This window comes from Giraffa tippelskirchi, chromosome 6 (genome assembly GCF_054371585.1).
Source record: "Giraffa tippelskirchi isolate mGirTip1 chromosome 6, T2T-mGirTip1v1.2.pri, whole genome shotgun sequence".
Classification (NCBI taxonomy): Eukaryota; Metazoa; Chordata; class Mammalia; order Artiodactyla; family Giraffidae; genus Giraffa; species Giraffa tippelskirchi.
In genome coordinates this window covers 148,606,132-148,627,339 of record NC_137280.1, presented here as the reverse complement: position 1 = coordinate 148,627,339, position 21,208 = coordinate 148,606,132, and the positions used below count along the sequence as shown (strand labels likewise).

General features: G+C 34.9%; 1 long non-coding RNA gene across 1 annotated transcript in view; it reads left to right on the top strand.

Moving 5' to 3' along the window:
* LOC145511346 (uncharacterized) overlaps positions 1–20,852 on the top strand; it is a 40,946-nt gene extending 20,094 nt beyond the window's left edge. Inside the window, exons 3-5 of the long non-coding RNA XR_014057815.1 lie at positions 7,410–7,509; positions 15,696–15,906; positions 20,428–20,852. This is a non-coding gene — a long non-coding RNA (uncharacterized LOC145511346). The remainder of the gene's footprint in view (positions 1–7,409; positions 7,510–15,695; positions 15,907–20,427) is intronic.
* The last annotated feature ends 356 nt before the right edge of the window (positions 20,853–21,208 follow it).

Sequence of the window (21,208 nt, the reverse complement as noted above, 5' to 3'; positions counted from 1 at the left end):
AAGTAAAAGAATAAACTTTAAAAGGAAAGCACACACACACCAAAAAAGGAAAACATAAAAAACAGTATTGATGTGAAATTAAATACAAATCCCAGTGATATCATGTTATATCTCTATTATTCCAGTTGCCTCCTTACACAACTTAATTTCATCGCATGCCCTGTAATCAGGTTAAGCTTCTTCCAAAACTATTTTTGCATTACCCTCCTCTCTTAGGTGAATGGCACCATAGGTGTAATACCATCTGCAAATCCAGTCAAACACATTCAAATTATGATGCAAGATTTTGTTTATCACCCTGTCAGATTCACCTTCTTACTTGTTTGTGTATTTTATGAATGCATTTCCATCCTCAACTTTCCAAAATTATCATCACTCCTACCAAACCAATGTTTGCTGTGCCAAGGCGTATATTAGGCTTACTGTTGTTTCTTTGATCACTGCAATTCTTTCAAATAAAATATTCCCCAGTCTCCTCTTTACCAGCTCATATTCCTTACTTTCCTTAAAATACCACTTCATTGCAAATTAAAAGACTTAAACCTATCCATATTCATTGATCCATTTCTAGGAATAGTCAATTAGGGTCAACAAGATTTAGTGACAAGGATATTTATTAAAACTTTATAATAGCAACAGCATCAGGAACCTTGGTATGCTGAGCGGGAGAGAATAAGCTAAATGAAGTATAGCACATTAATACAACAAAACACGAGGTATTAAAAATCATGTTGTTGAAAACTTGATGATCTCACAGGAAAAATTACATAGTGCTTATCCTTGAATTTAAAAAAAAGGTTTCAAAATGTAGTAATTGTTTAATTGATGAAGTTTTATGTTCTGCAACACTGCAGATACATAATTTGTAAGAAAATATGGCAATTAATTTCACAGTGTGGTTTCTTATAATATTCCTCATGAACGGATGATGGTATCATTGCCAAGGCCAATCTGAGAAAAGCAATGTAAGGACAATTGAAAGCAAAAGGAGAGAGACAGAACAGAGCTCACAGACTTGGAATGGACAGTCCATATCTTCCAGTAAAGTCTTCCGAATTGTTGGTTCTCTCAGCCACAATCACGCATACTTATGCATACTTATCTACAGGCAGTGAGTTAGACATTATATTCTCTGACAAATATCTAGAGTACAGATACTTTGTTATCAGTTAAACACAATCAACAAAATCTACATAAAATTCCAATCATTAGGGAAACAGCTCAAAATCTGTATGACAGATGTTGACCCAACTGCCTTTTACATTTTTCCTCTGTTCCTTCTAAGTATAAAGTTTGGAAAATTAAATACTAATTTTCACAGTCATCTTGACAGGTTGCCTTGCCTGTGCAACATAGTTATATATGGTGAGATGTAAGCAGAATTTTCTTGATGGGTTTCTGAGAATTTCTTATTCAGTAATAAAAAGTGATAGATACAGCCAGGACCATTCCTTTCTACTTCTGTCTTGCCTTTAACATAGATATGATGCCTAAAGCTTTTCAAGCCACCTTGAGGGTAGGACCAAGGGGATCAAGCAGACTTTCTCAAATAATTTCAAGTGTTATAAAGTTTAGCTAAGTTCCTCAAGGAAAAAAGAGGGTCTCCAGTTACTGCTAAAACATTTGATCTTATAAATTGATAAACATATTTATCAGATTAAACAAAATATATGAAAAAATTTTCCTTGTAAATTTTTAAACTATCAAAAAGTATGTTAAGTGAAAAACACACAGCATCCACTTTTCCTCAACCCCAGTTGTGGTTCTCTTTTTAAGACTATTTTTTAGGACAGTTTTAGATTTATAACAAAATTGGGAGGAAGGTTCAGAGATGTATTTCTCTTTCCAAAGAGAATCACTGTAAATAGCTTGCTTGCCCTTTGTTATTCAAAACCCCTGTTTAAGTATTTATATACATACACATGTAGTATTAAAGTATACGGTTTTGTTTTAGATGATATAGCCAGAAATGGTACTCTGTGTATTGTTCTGAAATATTCTTTCCTCACTAATGTGACATGGAAATCATTCCAGATACGTCCATATAGGTTTTACCTCACTCCTGATTTTATCTACTGTATTGTAAGACAGAGTATGAAGATACCATGATATAGTATTTCAATATTCTTTGTTGAAGGGAATTTAGGTTACTTTCAACTTTTTGGCTGTTATAAATGCTGCTATAATATACATTCATGTATATGGACTTTTGTGCATATGTGTCAGTAATAGTGGCCAAAAGAATAGGTAAGTAAATTATAAATTTTGATAGCTACTGTCAAATTAACTACATAAGAATGTTTTACAAATGTGTATTATCATTGGTAAATGATACGTTTCCCCACAACTTTACCTAAAATTGATATCATTAATCATTTTAGTTATTCTTACAAAAGTAATAGGCAAAGTAAATCCATTTTAACTTTCCCTAATTATTCAGTTATCTTGACATACATTTATTGGAAAACATATTCTTCTTTTGTGACTAGGTTATTCATATATTTGTCTTTTTTATATAAATTATCATTTTGGTATTGATTTTAACATTTCTTTTTCTAGTCCTGATATTAATTTTTAGCCATTTTACACAGAGGAAATAAATATCTTACCAGGTATTCAACAGAAAATTTACCTTTGCTAATATAGTTCATTTCTGCAGAGCATTTAATTTTTATACAGTTAAGCATCATTTTTTCTTTAAGATTCGGGTACATTCTCAGGCTCAGGCAGGTTTGCTCCTGCCAGGAAATTATAACAATTATTCAAAACTTTCAAATTGCTTTTTTATTTGGCCCTAAATTCAACTATTTAGTCAACTTGGGAAGTATTTTTGTGTATACTAATATTTTGTCTTCTAACTTTGTTTTCTAAATAGAAAATCAGATCATTGTTTATTAGTTTCATAAATCACTTTCATTTCCCCCTTATTCACTTGTTTATACTTTCATTACATTGTATGTTACTGTGGAATATTTCAGACATCTATAAAATCACAATGAGTAAGTATAGCAGCCAATTAGTGGCCACTGTTCAGCTATAGCTAATCTTAACCTTTCTTTGTTTTTTCCATTGAGATTAGAAGGGAAAAAATCAATACAGACAATACTTTTTTCCATTCCTAATGTTATTCCTCTTTCTTTCTTTAGAGAACATTAATTTCTTGAAATTATTGTGCATCATTCTCAATTAACTGATTATAATTGTTCTACCTGTATGCAGAAATAGATAGAATTTCCATGTCTTATGTTTGATATTAAGTGATAGTGTATTCTAACATGACTTCACAATTTCCTTCCCCACCATTTTATTTCAGATTTTTTCCCCATATGGTTATTATATTTTACAATCGAAATTTTTTTTGTATTTAATCATATCACTAACCAGTTTTTCTGATGTTATTTCTTTTATTATGTATATGACTTTTCAATTTTAACTCTATGATAGTAACTTATATTCTTATGAAATATCAGAATATGTCTGTGGGTGGTTAGAATTCTCAGTTCTTGTATTATTGAAATGATTTCTCCTCTCTTGAATGCTGCTATAACTGAGTAGAGAATTTTTTATTATCACTTTATAGTCATCTAACAGCCAGTGGTCCTCTTGATTCTCTTGGGATGCTGACTCTTATTTTGTAGTAAATTATGTTAAATTTCCTTTAAAAAGCAAAAGATTTTCTCATCAGTTTTGGTTTAATATGTTGTCTGCACAACATGTACGATGCACTTCTTTTTTCATATATCCCACTTGAGAATTTGCAGTCACTTCCTCTGTGAATAATTAAAACTTTATTAGCTTTTGATATTTTATTCTATTGTCTCTGATTAGTTCCTTCCATTTTTCATTGATTTTTCTTTTTAGAAGTTATATTAGGTAAATATGATTTTACATTGCCTTTTCATATCAGCATTTAAATTATCTTTCATATTTTTAAATATTTGTCTTTTATTGTATTTTCAGTAAGTTTCTCCCAGTTTTAAATTTTAAAAAATCTGTCCACTCTACCCAAGTACCTATTCTGAATATTTTCTCCTTGATATTTTCCCATTTTCAAGGTATTTATTTAAATACTTTTAAAACAGACACCCTCAGTAAATATCCAAAAATGTAATATCCATTCCCACTCTCTGAAAATATTAAATGTCTTTTTTAAAATTCTTGCATTTGCTCTATTAACATTGTGGGTTTGTATGTTAGTTTTCCATTTTCAGTTTTGTTGATGTCTTTGATATCACTGATTTTTCTCAAATGCCTATTGTTTAGTTATATGTTATATTTTTATTCGGGATTCCATATTCACCATTTTTGAGGTCCTATTTCTATTTACTGTGACTTGCTTTCAGAGAAAATGAGTGAGCCACAGAATTGTTGTTAATACAATGTGCTGGTAGTGTGACTACCCCTGTTGAAGCCCTCTGAGTCCCTAACCACTAACAATACCAGTTGGCCTTCTGGATGCAGAGAATTTTACCTAATTCTCTAAATCCAGGGTAAATATCTCGGCTATTCACTGCTTAACATAAAGAGGGAATAAAGATTCAAACTAGGCAGATAGCTCGACTGGGCTATTTTCTCAAATATGTTGATGGTCAACTTGGGGACTTCTAATCTGCTTCTTAAATCTACTGCCTTTGAGTGACTAAATGATTGTGACATCAGAGTCATGTTTTCGAGTTCCAGGGATTCTGGATTCATGGGAAAAGCATCCATTTAAAAAAATAAACATTATGATATAAATCCTCTTCATGTTACTTGGGGCTTGGGTAACCATGTGGTCATAGATCAGTCAATTAACCCTTCTGAAGGCAAATTTCAATATTGTAATAGGGATGATGATAGCTTTATCACAGGTTTATAGTGAGGATTAAATACTATGTGCAAAATACATATATGAATAGCTGGCACATAGTATCTGCTTTAGAAGTGATAGTTTACTCCATAATATTTAAAAGCATTAACTATGGTAATTGGTGAACACTTATCTAGCAAGGCATTAACAATTCAGAACATCTATTTAGTTGTTATTTAGTAAAGATAAAATGTTTGAGAAAATGAGGGCACCAGATAGCTAGATTTTATTGGATTAAAAGACTAGAAAATATTAATTGTATGAAGTGCTACAGTGGTAGTTTCAAAGAGTAAAAGCTTAATTTGGAGAAGGCAATAAAAAAAAAAAATTCCTGCTTTTCAAAATTGGCCTTACACACTGTCTCATCTAGATGCAAATATAGGTGATTAGCATTATTGCTGCTTCAACTTCAGATTTTATGAAGATAAGCAAGTACTTGTGATCAAGCATTCTTACTGAAATCTAAAGGAATTCACAGTTCACCTAGAAACTTTGGATATCAAGTTTAAAAGGGAGAAGGAGAGAAGTTGTTGTGGAAGCAGTTTTATTTACAAAATCAGGCAGTTTATTTGGAATACAAATATAATTTTCTTGATATCATTTGTATCCTATGTTTTACAGGCGAGTGGGTAGCCAAATATGTGACCCCAAAATATTCCACTTTGATATATGGATTATCTTAGCGGAAGGTAATCAGCCTAATGGACTCAGAAAGATTTTTTTTCCCTAACCTCTCCCTTAACTTCCTAAAGTAATTTAAATAGAGGGTCTGTACCAGGAAGAGAGATAATACCCGAGACAATACTTTACATCAGAAATTTATCTGCATGGCATGGCAAACGTGTTTTCTAAACATTTGTTCTTCCCATCTGCCTATAAATTATCTTCCTCCCCTAGAATCCCAGACCCCTACCTCCTTTTCCTTATCTCAGGATGGCAGATAAGCCTTAAATATCTATCTGAGAGCTGAATACCTTCGGGTACCTATATGCGTACAAATTAATTTTTTCTCCTATTAATCTGTCTTATGTATATGTCTTATGTCAGTTTAATTAGTAGATCTGTTTAAAAAAAAAAAAAACTAGAAGGGAGTAAGGGAAAACTTTTTCTTCTCTCCAAGACAAGGGTCAGTTTCTGAGATTGCAAATTAGATCAAATACCATGGGCTCAAATACTATGGTAGAACTGATTCACCTGTTCCATGGTCAATTTCATACATGTTTCTACAGAAAACAAAACAAATGGACTAATTAGCAGATGATTGTTTCCTTGATCATCTTACTGTCTCAACTAGACTAATACTTTAGTTTCTAATGTTTTACATAATGTTTTGAAAAAAATCAACCAAGTTTCCAGTTTACTGGTTTGTTTTATATGGATTCAATCATATAAGTTGAATATGATTCAATTATACTTTGCATTATTCTAAGCAATTAAAAAATGAACAGGAGAAACTGTAAAGGTTGCTTAGTGCTGGTAAAATGCATAAATCACATATTTTAGAAGGTGCATGCATTTCTTTTTTCCTTCAATAATGTTGCAAAAAATAAATTTTAAATAAAAAATGGAAGTAGAATTATGGGATGCTTATATATGCTAGCTCTGGAGAGAAATTATGTGAAGATGAACTCTGATTTACCCATTTCAAAGCTGCATAACTTTAGGCAACTTCTTTAACCTCTCTAGGCCAGTTTTTACAATACTGACTTCATAAGGTTGGCCCAAAAGTTAAAGGAGATAAGGTACCCAAGAACATGAATACAGTGAAAATAATAAGCACTGAGTAAATATTAGCCATGATGATTTTATTTGTATCTATTAAGCCCTTACACCCCACAGTTTAAAGTAAGAATAATAGACAAGTTTGATACATTTTCAACAGATTTTGTTTTGACAAATGCTTAAATCTGGCAAGGAAATCTCACTCAAAGGCATACTGATTCTCTGTATATTTTTGTTCACCTCTAAACCAATGTAATATAGAGGAGTGAAGAAGAAAACAAACCCTCTAATTTGTTTCTCATTTAAATCAAGACTGAAAATTAGGTCAGTTTTGGAAAAATAATGGATTTGTAAAACAAACAATTGATTAGCAAGTCAATAGAGACATCAACGCCTTTAGTGTGTGATCCTTCTACTTGCATGCTAACTTAGAGATGATCAAAGAAAAGCAGAATTTAGGATCAGAAAATCCTTATTATTCTTAATTATAATATGGAAACTTACCTGCTGCCTGACCTCATGTTATAAAAAGGCAAACTACACTTTAAGTTAAATTTATGCTGATTGGGCCCTTTGATTGTGATTGTATTCTGTTGTTTTCTTCCTTCTAAATAGAACTGAACACTCAACCTCTAATGAAGGGATAATATGGCCTTGAATACATTCAATGACTGCATAAAAAGCCAGTCATATGAGTAATTTCTTTTACACATTTTTAAGTTTTAAAGGAATTGCTGGATGAGGGTGTTTGAAACAGAGCATAAAACTGTGATGGGCTGATTCCACAGTATCTTAAAATTTTAAGCTTTTATTCATTTCTCTTATTTTTTTTTGTCAGGAACATATGTTATTTATAAATGATAATGAACTTCATCTTTATTTTAACACTTGAGATGAAAGATAAGAGGACCTGAAGGCTGTCAAGATGATGTAAAAAGGTATTTATCCCAAATCAGTAGGTAGAGACATTTCCTTCTTCATTCATTCCAGTGTTCCCTTCACCAGGTGTTCGTTCTGTAGAAACCATAAGAATGACTGAGCTTGGGATGTGGGGGAGTGGAGCAGAAAAGAGGGATTTGTAAAATAGAAAATTACAAATCTCAATTTTCTTGAGCTTTCATTACTTTTTAGATAAACTACATCAGCCATTATTAGTCATTTAAAAATACTTTTAGGTTTACTATTGTTATTCTTTTGACATCCACATCTTTCATTTTGGTGGTGAGCTCATCAGACTCTGGCTTTAAGTACATTGAATAACTATACTTTATTTTAGCCTATGATAAAAGTTTATAAGGTATTAAAACTTCTAACAAAAAACATGAAACTCTGAATACAATTATATTTTTTTATTGAAACAAAGTTGACTTACAGTGTTGCATTAGTTTCTGGTGTACAGCAAAGTGATTCTATATATATATATATACACATACACATATATATAATTGAATATATATACACACACACACACATATATATACACACATATGTAATTGACATACACACACACACATATATATATACAAACATGTACACATCTTATATATATAATGTGTGTATATATATATGTATATATATATATAAATATGTAGTTAACACACATATATACATATGTATGTATATGTATATATATCTGTATATATACACATATATGTATGTGTATATACATATATACAAACATGCACATATTTATATGTATTATGTGTGTATACATATATGTTCTTTTTCATACCCTTTTGCATTGTGTTTATTAAAGGATATTGAATATAGTCCCCTGTGCTATACAATAGGACTTTGTTATTTATTTTATATATAGTAGTTTGTATCTGCTAATCCCAAACTCCTAATTTATCCTTCCCCCAACTCCTTTGGCCTTGAAGTACAAAATGAAGAAGGGCAAAGGCTAATAGAATTTTTCCAAGAGAACACACTGGTCACAGCAAACACCCTCCTCCAAGAACACAGGAGACAACTCTACACATGGACATCACCAGATGGTTAATATAAAAATCAGATTAATTATATTCTTTGCAGCTGAACTATACAGTCAGCAACAACAAGACGAGGAGATGACTGTGGCTCAAATCATGAACTCTTTATTGCAAAATTCAGACTTAAATTGAAGAAAGTAGAGAAATCCACTAGGATATTCAGATACTACCTAAGTCAAATCCCTTATGATTTTACAGTGGAAGTGACAAACAGATTCAAGGGATTGGATCTGATGGAGTGCCTGAAGAACTATGGACAGAGGTTTGAAACATGGTACAGGAGGTGGTAATCAAAACCATCCCCGAGGGAAAAAATGCAAAAAGGCAAAAGGCTTGTTTGTAGAGGCCTTACAAATAGCTGAGAAAAGAGAAGTGAAAGGCAAAGGAGGAAAAAAAAAAGATATACCTATCTGAATGCAGAGTCCCAAAGAAGAGAAAGAAGAGATGAGAAAGCCTTCTTAAGTGAACAATGCAAAGAATAGAGGAAAACAATCAGAATGGAAAAGACTAGAGATAGCTTCAAAAAATTCACAGAGATATCAAGGGAACATTTCATGCAAAGATAGGCACAAAAAAGGACAGAAATGGTATGTACCTAATAGAAGCAGAAGATATTAAGAACGGGTGGCAAGAATACACAAAAGAACGGTACAAAAGAGATCTTAATGACCCAGATAACCACAATGGTGTGATCACTCACCTAGAATCAGACATCCTGGAATGTGAAGTCAAGTGGGCCTTAGGAAGCAGCACTATGAACAAAGCTAGTGGAGTTGATGGAATTCTAACTGAGCTATTTTAAATCCAAAAGAGGATGCTGTGAAAGTGCTACACTCAATATGCCAGCAAATTTGGAAAACTCAGCAGTGGTCACAGGACTGGCAAAGGTCAGTTTTCATTCCAATCCCAAATAAGGGCAATGCCAAAGAATGTACAGACGACTACAAAATTGCACTCATTTCACATGCTAGCAAGGTAATACTCAAAATCCTCCAAGCTGGGCTTTGACAGTACATGAACTGAGAGCACCCAGATGTTCAAGTTGGATTTAGAAAAAGGCAGAGGAACCAGAGATCAAATCACTAATATCCATTGGATCATAAAAAAAGCAAGAGTATTCCAGAAAAACATCTACTTCCACTTAATTGACTACGCTAAACTCTTTGACTATGTGGATCACAAGACACTGTGGAAAAGTCTTCAAGAGACAGGAATACCAGAGCACCTTACCTGCCTCCTGAGAAACCTGTATGTAGGTCAGGAAGCAACAGTTAGAACTGGACATGGAACAAAGGTCTGGTTCAAAATTGGGAAAGAAGTACATCAAGACTGTATATTGTCACCCTGCTTATTTAACATATGCAGAGTATATTATGTGAAATACCAGGCTAGATGAAGAACAAGCTATAATCAAGTATGCTGGGAGAAATAACAACCTCAGATATGCAGATGACACCAACCTTATGGCAGAAAGTGAAGAGGAACTAAAGAGCTTCTTGATGAGGGTGAAAGAGAAGACTTTAAAAGCTGGCTTAAAACTCAACATTAAGAAAACTAAGATCATGGAATCTAGTCCCATCACTTCATGGCAAATAGCTGGAGAAACAATGGAAACACTGACAGACTTTATTTTCTTGGGCTCCAAGAGAACTGCAGACTGTGACTGCAGTCATGAAATTAAAAGTTGCTTACTCCTTGGAAGAAAAGCTATGACAAACCTAGACATCATATTAAAAAGCAGAGACATTACTTTGACGATAAAGATACATATAGTCAAAGCTATTGTTTTCCCAGTAATCAGTGACCAAGATGAAAGTTGGACCTTAAAGAAGATTAGGTGCTGAATAACTGATGCTTTTGAAATGTGGTGTTGGAGAAGACTCTTGAGAGTCCCTTGGACTGCAAGAGATCACACCAGTCAATCCTAAAGGAAATCAGTCCTAAATATTCATTGGAATGACTAATGCTAAAGCAGAAGCTTCAATACTTTGGCCAACTTATGTGAAGGGTCAACTCACTGGTAAAACACTACTGCTGGGAAAGACTGAAGGCAGGAGGAGAAGGGGACAGCAGAGGATGAGATGGTTGGATGGCATCACTGACTCAATGGACATGAGTTTGAGCAATCTTTGGGAGATGGTGAAGGACAGGGAAGACTGGTGTGCTGCAGTCCATGGATTTCAAAGAGTCAGACATGACTTGGCAACTGAACAACAACAACAATAGAAAATATATATCTATTTTTTAGTGATAAAAATATCTCACAGCTACTGGGAGCCAGGGGTGGGTAGGTAGGTTGGACTATTTTAGAGAGGGAACAAGAGTAATTTTGTAGATGATGGAAATATTCTTTATCTTGATTATGATGCTGATTATACAAAGTGAAGGCTTCCCTGGTGGCTCAGTGGTAAAAAATTTGCTTGCCAATGCAGGAGACTCGGTTCGATCCCTGGGTCGGGAAGATCCCCTGGAGGAGGAAATGGCAACCCATTCCAGTATTCTTGCCTGGGAAACTCCATGGACAGAGGAGCCTGGTGTGTTCCAGTCTGTGGGGTCGCATAAGAGTCGGACACGACTGAGAGACTAAACAACTAAACAACAACAAATACAAAGTGAATATCTTTCTTAAAGTGTATCAACCTAGAGTTTAAAAGTTTACATGCCATTTTGTGTAAATTCTTTACTCTCCGAGCCACCAGGGAAGGCTGGTGGCTCAGATGGTAAAAGAATCTGCCTGCAAAGCAGGAGACCTGGGTTCAGTCCCTGGGTTGGGAGGATCCCCTGGAGAAGGGGACAGCTACCCACTCCTGTATTCTTGCCTGGAGAATTTCACGGACAGAGGAGCCTGGCAGACTACAGTCCATGGAGTTGCAAAGAGTTGGACATGACTGAGCAACTTTCACTTTCACACTTTCACTTGTATGTAAATTATCACAATAGAATTGATTTAAAATAAAAATGATTAAAAAGCAATGTGCATAGCATTCTACCATTTGTATATAGATGATGAAAATAGGTATAAAGAATATAAAATAGATAATTGGAAGACTGGATAGATATTGCAATATATTCATTGATGCATAGAATACTTTCAAATTTCACAAGAAACTGGTAACAATGGTAGCATCTGGTGAAGGCAGCTAACTGACTTGAAGTTGTGTAGCAAGGTTTACTTTTCACTATAAATCCTATGAAGTTCTTACATCAGTACCATGTGTATATACCACCAGATTAGTAAAAAAATAATTTAAAATAACAAACTACAAGTAAAATAAAGATGAGTTTCCCAGGTGGCTCAGTGCTAAAGAATCTGCTTACCAATGCAGGAGATGGTGGTATGATCCCTGGGTCAAGAAAAACCCCTAAAGAAGGAAATGACAACCCACTCCATTATTCTTGCCTGAGAAATCCCATGGACAGAAGAGCCTGGTGGGCTACAGTCCATGGGATTGCAAAGAGTCAGATGCAACTTAGTGACTGAGCATCTGCAAGAAAATAAAGATATTTGTGAAAAGGAGTACATTTTTCCAGCATGCAAACAGTAAAAGTGATGCTAAAAGGTGTTACTCAATCAGAATAAAAATGCTTCCATTTATGATAAATATTTCCTATATAAGATAACAAAATTGAAGAGACAGAGAAATGTCAATATGTGGGTGAATCCAAATGAATAGTTACCATATGAACAATAGCAATATAGCTTTTAAAATATGTGTAGAAAAATAAAGCATGATAGCAAAAATTGGAAATGAGGCAGAGTTAACATGTTCTAATATCTTAGCATTACATGGGAAATGCTAATAGTACTTGTCTATTTTAATATATATTTTTTAATAAATCAGGAGCTAGAGTTACCAGAAAAGAATTCTGAAAGAAACAGAGAGAGAGAGAAGAAAGTGGAAAGCAGAAGGGGTGGGGGAGGGAATAAAGAAAGGGAGCAAGAGAGCAGGGAAGAAAAACTGAATATAGAAATAGCCTGTGACTCAGTAATTGCACTCAACGAAAATATACAATAGATATGTACATGTATATGCCCAAATGGCACACACAAGTTTGTTCTTGGCTGCACCATTTGTAATAGTAAAACCTGGAAAACAACTAGAAGTCCATCAATAGTAAGATAGGTAAATAAATTGTATCTTCATACCGACTCTTGTAAAGTACGAGAATGAAAGGAAAGATACTTAACACAACATAAGTGATTCTTACAAAAATACTATTTAATATAAATAAGAGCAAAATTTATAAATGGATAGAACTAATCTATAGACAGTAACATCAGATATCAGGGTAATGTTTCCCTTTGGTTTAAACAGGTTAGGTAGTAATGGTAATGGTCTAGCTTTTAATCTGGTTGGTAATTGCATGGTATGTTCACATTGTAAAACTTCACTGAACTTATGCTGAATAAACTCTTCTGTATATGTTATATGTCAGTAAAAATCACTGATAAAAATAAATTAAACTAAGTACATCCACTGATATATATTTACATTAAGCTTTTAAAGATATTATCTTTATCATCAGTCTCTTTAATGAAAAACCTCATCAATGATTTAATAGTGTTTTGATGTATATTTAAAGTGGTTACTAATGAACAAATGATGAAATCAACTCTCATGGTTTTATTACCATCAATATATCTATATTAAGCTATTTAAATATTGCAGGCTTCTGTAAAAATATCAAATGTATCTATACATATACTTCAGCAGATATTTTAAACATTATAGGGTACTTAATTAGAAAATCAATTTTCCTTAAAATTGAAATATTTACCAAAATGTATTTTAAACAGTATTTTCAAATTAAATAAATCATATTGGAACATGATCCCTAAAGAGAAGTGATAAAGAAAAAGTAATTACTTCAATATTTGTGTACTAAGAAAACTTTCGAAGTTGTAGAGACACACGTTATAAATAATACAAATATCTACTTGTGGGAATATTCTCAGCTTTTTAATTATCATTTCTATTATACTAGACCTCACAAAGAAAATACAATATATTATATTCATTTTTTGTGTTTGTCACTCAGTCATACCGACTCTTTGCAACCCCATGGACTGTAGCCCACCAGGCTCCTCTGTCAATGTTATTAACCATCCCCAAATAATTATTTTGCAAAAGTAATATTCAATAGTAGTTCACTGATCCCTATCAAATTACCAATGGCATTTTTTCACAGAACTAAAACAAAAGATTTCACAATTCATATGGAAACACAAAAGACCCTGAATAGCCAAAGCAGTCTTAAGAAAGAAGAATGGAGCTGGAGGAATCAACCTTCCTGACTTCAGATTACACTACAAAGCTACAGTCATCAGGACAGTATGGTACTGGCACAAAAACAGAAATATAGACCAATGGGACAAGATAGAAAGTCCAGAAATAAGGCCATGCACCTATGGGTACCTTATTTTTGACAAAGGAGGCAAGAATATACAATGGGGCAAAGACAGCCTCTTTAATAAATGGTGCTGGGAAAACTGGACAGCTGCATGTAAGATAATGAAATTAGAACATTTCCTAACAGCATACACAAAAGATAAACTCAAAATGGATTAAAGACCTAAATGTAAGATCAGAAACTATAAAACTCTTAGAGGAAAACATAAACAGAACACTCGATAACATAAATCAAAGCAAAATCCTCTATGACCCACCACCTAGAGTAACAGAAATAAAAACAAAAGTAAACAAGTGGGACCTGATTAAACTTAAAAGCTTTTGCACAGCAAAGGAAGCTATAAGGTGAAAAGACAACCCTTGGAATGGGAGAAAATAATAGCAAATGAAACAACTGACAAAGGATTAATTTCCAAAATATACAAGCATTTCATACAATCCAATACTAGGAAAACAAACAACCCAATCAAAAAGTGGGAAAAAGACCTAAACAGACATTTCTCCAAAGAAGACATACAGACAGCTAACACATGAAAAGATGCCCAACATCGTTCATTATCAGAGAAATGCAAATCAAAACCACAATGAAATATCACCTCACACTGGTCAGAATGGCCATCATCAAAAAGTTTACAAACAGTAAATGCTGGAGAGGGTGTGGAGAAAAGGGAACATTCTTGCACTGCTGGTGGGAATGTTAATTGATACAGCCGCTATAGAAGGCGGTATAAAGATTCCTTAAAAAAACTAGGAATAAAACCACCATATGACCCACTAATCCCACTCCTAGGCATATACCCTGAGGAAACCAAGGTTGAAAAAGACACATGTATCCTATTGCTCATTGCAGCACTATTTACAATAGCTAGAAAATGGAAGCAACCTAGATGTCCATGGACAGATGAATGGATAAAGAAGCTGTGGTACATATACACAATGGAATACTACTCAGCCATAAAACAGAACACATTTGAGTCAGTTTTGATGAGGTAGATGAACCTAGAACCTATTATACAGAGTGAAGTGAGTCAGAAAGAGAAAGATAAATATCGTATTCTAATGCACATATACGGAATACAGATAAATGGCTCTGAAGAATTTATTTACAGGGCAGCAATGGAGAACCAGACATAGAGAATAGACTTATGGACATGGGGAGAGGGCAGGAGAGGGTGAGATGTATGGAAAGAGTAACATGGAAACTTATATTATCATATGTAAAATAGATAGCCAACGGGAAATTGCCATATGGCTCAGGAAACTCAAACAGGGGCTCTGTATCAACCTAGAGGGGTGGGATGGGGAGGGAGATGGGTGGGAGGTTCAAAAGGGAGGAGATATATGTATACCTATGGCTGATTCATGTTGAGGTTTGACAGAAAACAACAAAATTCTGTAAAGCAATTATCCTCCAAGAAAAATAAATTATAAAAATAACTTTTGATGTATCAAGTTATTATAAAATCACTGGCATGCAACTCAGAAAGAGTTCAAAGAATTGAGGGAAATTTGCAATTCCTTTCATTGCCATGCATCTCTAAGACCAATATTTGTTATTTACTTGTATAAAGAGCAAAAATAGGAATAGAATTAATTTTCTTAAGAGTAGTTCATTTATCTTTTCCCTTTTCTTGTTTTACTTCTTTCCCTTCTTCCTCCTTTTTTTTTTCTTATTTTATCCATTTTTCTACATTTCTTTCTTTTATCTTTTTCAAAAAATAGTCTCCAGATGAGAGGAAATATTTAGCACAAACAATGACTTTCTGTAAATTACCAAAGTTACCTTTGACTCTGAGTGGATACAGTCCAGGTTATCTTGGAAAGCAGAAAACAGACTAGATTGCGGATATATTTGCCCCTTCATCTGGGTGACCCAGTACAGGACATAAAGCTACCACATAACCTACCAACTATACTCACGACCCTGATGAAGGTAAGAGAAAACAAAAAATTAAAAGAGATCCAAACTAGGGCTCTGTGACAATCTAGACAGGGGTGGGGAGTGGGGGGTGGGAGGTGGTTCAAGAGGGAGGAGACATATGTGTACATGGCTGATTCATGTTGATGTATGGCAGAAACCAATTATTCTTCAATTAAAAATAAATGAATTTAAAAAATAAGAAAAACCAGAAATCCAAAAAAAAAAGAAAAACAGAGAGAGAGAGACACCATTTCCCCTCAACTTGTGACTGCTGTTGTTGTGATAGTCACTCAGTCCTGTCCGACTCTTTGAGAGCTCGTGGATTGTAGCCTCCATTCATGGAATTCTCCAAGCAAAAATACTGGAGTGGGTTGCCACGCCCTCCTCCAGGGGATCTTCCTGACCCAGGGATCAAACCTGAGTCTTCCACATTGCAGGTAGATTCTTTACTGTCTGAGTCAACAGGGAAGCCCAATTCAGGTAAAGCGTGTAGAATAGTGTCTGTACCTACTCAGCACTCCACAGATCAGCCCCTGTGATTTTATGTATTGTGCAGAATTGCTATCGAGTTTCTAGATAATGTCTATTAACTGTCTACCATACTGTCTACCTATGGCGTATCTGCTTAATTAATGAATCATTTTCATTATTGCCTTCTGTTTTCATTTTAGAGCTCCTTTCAGCTAAGATCATTACATAAAATAGATACAACTAAAAAGACCCAATTTATGCTGGAAATAACATGTGACTAGCAAGTAATGAAGTCACTCTAATTCTTGGAATGTGAGAATGGAAAACACTATAACTAAATAAGAGAATTAATCAGAAGAATACAATTTGTAAAAAAAAAAAAAAAAAGCAAAGGAAAAATAGGAGACCTAAAGAATGTATGAAAACCTTTTTGGAAACCCTGGGGAAGGGGACCATATGATACAGGTCACAAAAAGCTTGAAAGTTTCACAAAGCTACCAAATGGTTATGTCAAGTGATAAATATAACAAAGAGGAAAGGTGGTCAAGGTGAGATGAATAATGAAACACAAATTGTGAGTTAGTGAGTTCAAATTAGATATGAAAAATGACAAGTAAGGTTATCTAATAGTAATTTTGCAGATATTTCAAAATTAGCAATATATCTTCTAGAGAATCAGTGTTGCCATTCAGTGATCCTTAAATAAAAGATGCATTAAGATAAAAAGGCTATAGTGTGAAACCAAATAATGTAGACTTCCCTGGTGGCTCACATGGTAAAGAATCTGCCTGCAATGCGGGAGACATAGGTTTGATCCCTGGGTTGGGAAGATCCCCTGGAGAAGGGAATGGCAAGCCACTCCAGTATTCTTGCCTGGGAAATCCCACGGACAGAGGAACTTGGCAGGCTATGGTCCATGGGATCGCAAAGAGTTGGACACGACTGAGCAACTAACACATACACACACACACAGTCTACACTGTAAAGTCTTTAGTGAAATTTAAGTTAAAAATGCTTTTGAACTGGGCAGGTAGGAGGTACTGATCTAATCATGCTAAGAGCACAGAAGACCAAGTAGATGAGCAGGCAAACTTGAAGTAGATAAATCACTACCTGTGCATGGCACCCAGTCAAACCTTTTGAGGAAATTCAAGGGCACAATTTTACTTTTTTAGTAAAATAGACAGCCTGCCCTACGAAAAAACTAACAAGCTGGAGAAATGTACAATGCCAATACAATCCTAAATGGTTCTGGAATGACTCTTCAATGCCAAAGATCTCTTCCATACAAGACATAGTTGGTGGGGGATATTATTTTAAAATGTAGAAGAAATAATGACATACTTTTATAAAGGAAAATTATGCTATGCATATTTAATAATAATAATTTTAGGTTATTAATTTACTTATGTCATGATAATATTATTAACACAACTTTACAGGTCAGTACTACTATTATCTTCATTTTGTTGAAGAGAAAATTCTGAACACCAAATGAAATGTATATTCATTATAAAAATTTTTAGGGACTATATTGACAACAAGGGCATGAACTCTTGTCTTCTAGTACATAAAAGAAGTTAAATATAAAAGCACAACACACAAAAGAAAAATGCTATAAACTCTAAGAGAGGTAATATGATATCGATATTTCTATAAAGAGGATATTACTTATTGATGTTAGTGGACAGTTCTTCATTCTAGAGAAAGTGTTTGAGCTGGTTCTTACAGAATGCATAGGGTATGCTCAGACTAGGAAGGTCTGAGAGGCATCTTGGCAAATAATAATGACTGAGAACATAAGGGAAATACTGAAAATAAGAGCTTAATCATTTTAATTATTATCCATACACAGATGATATGATTGTACCTGTGTAAAGTGAATGACTCTTTGCAATCCCATGGACTGTAGCCTACCAGGCTCCTCCATCCATGGGATTTTCCAAGCAATAGTACTGGAGTGGGTTGCCATTTTCTTTTCCAGGGAATCTTCCCCACCCAGGGATTAAGCCCAGGTCTTCTGCATTTACCATCTGAGCCATCAGGGAAGCCCCAGTAGAGATCCTCACCAAGGTAAAAATGGAAATAATCAAGATGGGGATATTTCAATTTTCCCTCAATTATTTAAACGATAGAAATATGTGTCAGTCAAAAATTTCATTTTAGGTGGAATATGGGGAATGGCAACCCACTACAGTATTCTTGCCTAGAGAATTCCATGGATAGAAGACCCTGACAGGCTGCAGTCCAGGGGGTCGAAAAGAGTCGGACACAACTGAATGACTAACACTTCATGGGGAAATACAAATTATAAAATGTGTACTAAATTTTACATGGAAGAATGAGTATATAAGGAATTCCAAGAACATTTTTAAAATCAATAATAATGAAAAATTGTCTTCCCTACTAATATGACATCAGAAACAGCAATATTGATCAAAAGAAAGTTTCTCCAAGTAGTGGGAAGATGGAAGGAAGATGAGTTCTTTTTTTAAATTAATTTTTAATTGGAGGATAACTGCTTTACAATGTGTTGCTTTCTGCTGTACAACAATGTGAATCAGCCATAAGTATAGATATAATCCCCTCCCCTTCAAACCTCCCTCCCACTCCCTACTCCCCATCCCATACCCCTAGGTTGTCACAAAGCACCAGGTTGAGCTCCTTGTGATATACAGCAACTTCCCACTAGTTGTTTTATACATGGTAATATATACGTGTTTCAATGCTACTCTCTCAATTCATCACACCCCCTCCTTACCCCACTGTGTCCACAAACTTATTCACTATGCCTGCACCTCTATTCCTGCCCTGCAAATGGGTTCATCAGTACGATTTTTCTAGATTCCATTTATATGCATTAATATATGATATTTGTTTTTCTCCTTATGAATTACTTCACTCTGTATAACAGGCTCTAGTTTCATCCACTTCATTAGAACTGACTTAAATGTATCCTTTTTTATGGCTGAGTAATACTCCATTGCATATATGTGCCACTACTTCTTTATCTATTTATCTGTCAATGAACATCTGGGTGGCTTCCATGTCCTGGTTGTTATAAATAGTGCTAGAGTGAACAATGGGGTACATGTGTCTTTTTGAATTCTGTTTTTCTCAGGGTATACGCCCAGCAGTGGGATTGCTGGGTCATATGGTAGTTTTATTCCTAAGTGAAGAAGGGATGTTGGTTCTATAGAAAAAAATAATATCCAGAACAAATTTGTTCACTGAACTGTGAGGTTAGAAGATGCTTTTAATAAGCACATTTAACAATTATTTTTAAAATGTTAGCTTAAACAAGAGCCCATTTAAGTTACCACCAAACTGAGAAGAGCTTAAAATGTTTATCTAAAATGTTTACTCTTTATGTAAAAGAAAAAAAATAGCAAGGTAAGCTAGGATATTGGGGATACTTTCTTGAAATGCTGATCCCAATAGAAAGGAGACTAAGAGGACTTCTTGTCTCCTGACACCCGATCAAGAATGGTTCCAGAGATTAGGTGTTTCTTCCTTTAGGATCACACTGCAGTGGGAATGTCCAATAATACTTGCAGGCTGAGCTCAGTGGGGAGAAAACATCTCAATGTGTCCCCCGTACTTGGCAAGAAAGTGACGTGGCATTATATTTAAATTGTGAAACTCATTTTGGCTGAGAAAGCCGAGTCTTGAAGTATGCTTGCCAAGAGAGTAAAATGATACAAATATGCATGCTGAATTATACATAAATATGCATATATACATAGTCATCCACACACATCATGTTTCGATGATAAATAGACCAAAGATTGGTACTGAACCATTTAGAAAGCTAGGCAAAGGGTAGTCTAGGAGGGCTCAGGATGCACCATACTTCAAGAGAACATTACACTCCCACACGTGGTGGCATGTTTTCCAGAACCCATTTAATCTGGATTCAAAGGGATTTGAGGCTCTTGAACTGTTAGGACTTGAAGGATGAGAATGGGCTGCCTGTGACACAAGCCACAAATCTTGAGCATATGGAAGGGGCTGACATGCTGTGCTCCATAAATGAGAAATTTGTCTCTCTTGGCTTTTTAGGAGGTGCTATGTGCTGAGACGCTGGGAAAGAAGAACTCTACCAGCCAAGCCTGAAGTGACTCACATGTATTCATAACACCTTGCAATTTAAGTCTGAGGCTGACTCTAATGTGCTGGGAAAGAGGTCAATTATAACAAAAGGGAAAAGAGCCCCACAGCTGTACCTTTCACTGTCAAAGCTTCTCCACCAGATTTATATTTCAACAGGAGGAAGAAAAGGATTTGAGGAAATAGTCTAGTTTCCCTCTAAACAAAACAAAATGAAAATATTAGAGTGTATTCTACCTTGTAAAACTGATAACTGACACTAGGAATAGTTAGCTTTGAAAACCTTGGGGGTGATGTCAGAGTGGGATCTGGTTCACATAAAAATGTTACTTGAGTTCACTTTATTTTTTAACTATAATAAAATACTGTTGCTGTGATGTGCTTAGTCATGTTTGACTCTTTGCCAGCTCATGGACTGTAGCCTGCCAGGCTCCTCTGTCCATGGGATTTGCTAGGCAAAAATATAGGAGTGGGTTGCATTTCCTTCTCCAGGAGATCTTCAAGACCCAGGGATCAAACCCACGTCTCCTGCATCTCCTGCATTGCAGGTGTGCTCTTTACCTCTTGAGTCACCAGGGATGCTCCCAGATGCTGCTACTGCTGCTGCTGCTGCTGCTGCTAAGTCGCTTCAGTCGTGTCCGACTCTGTGCGACCCCATAGATGGCAGCCCACCAGGCTCCACCGTCCCTGGGATTCTCCAGGCAAGAATACTGGAGTGGGTTGCCATTTCCTT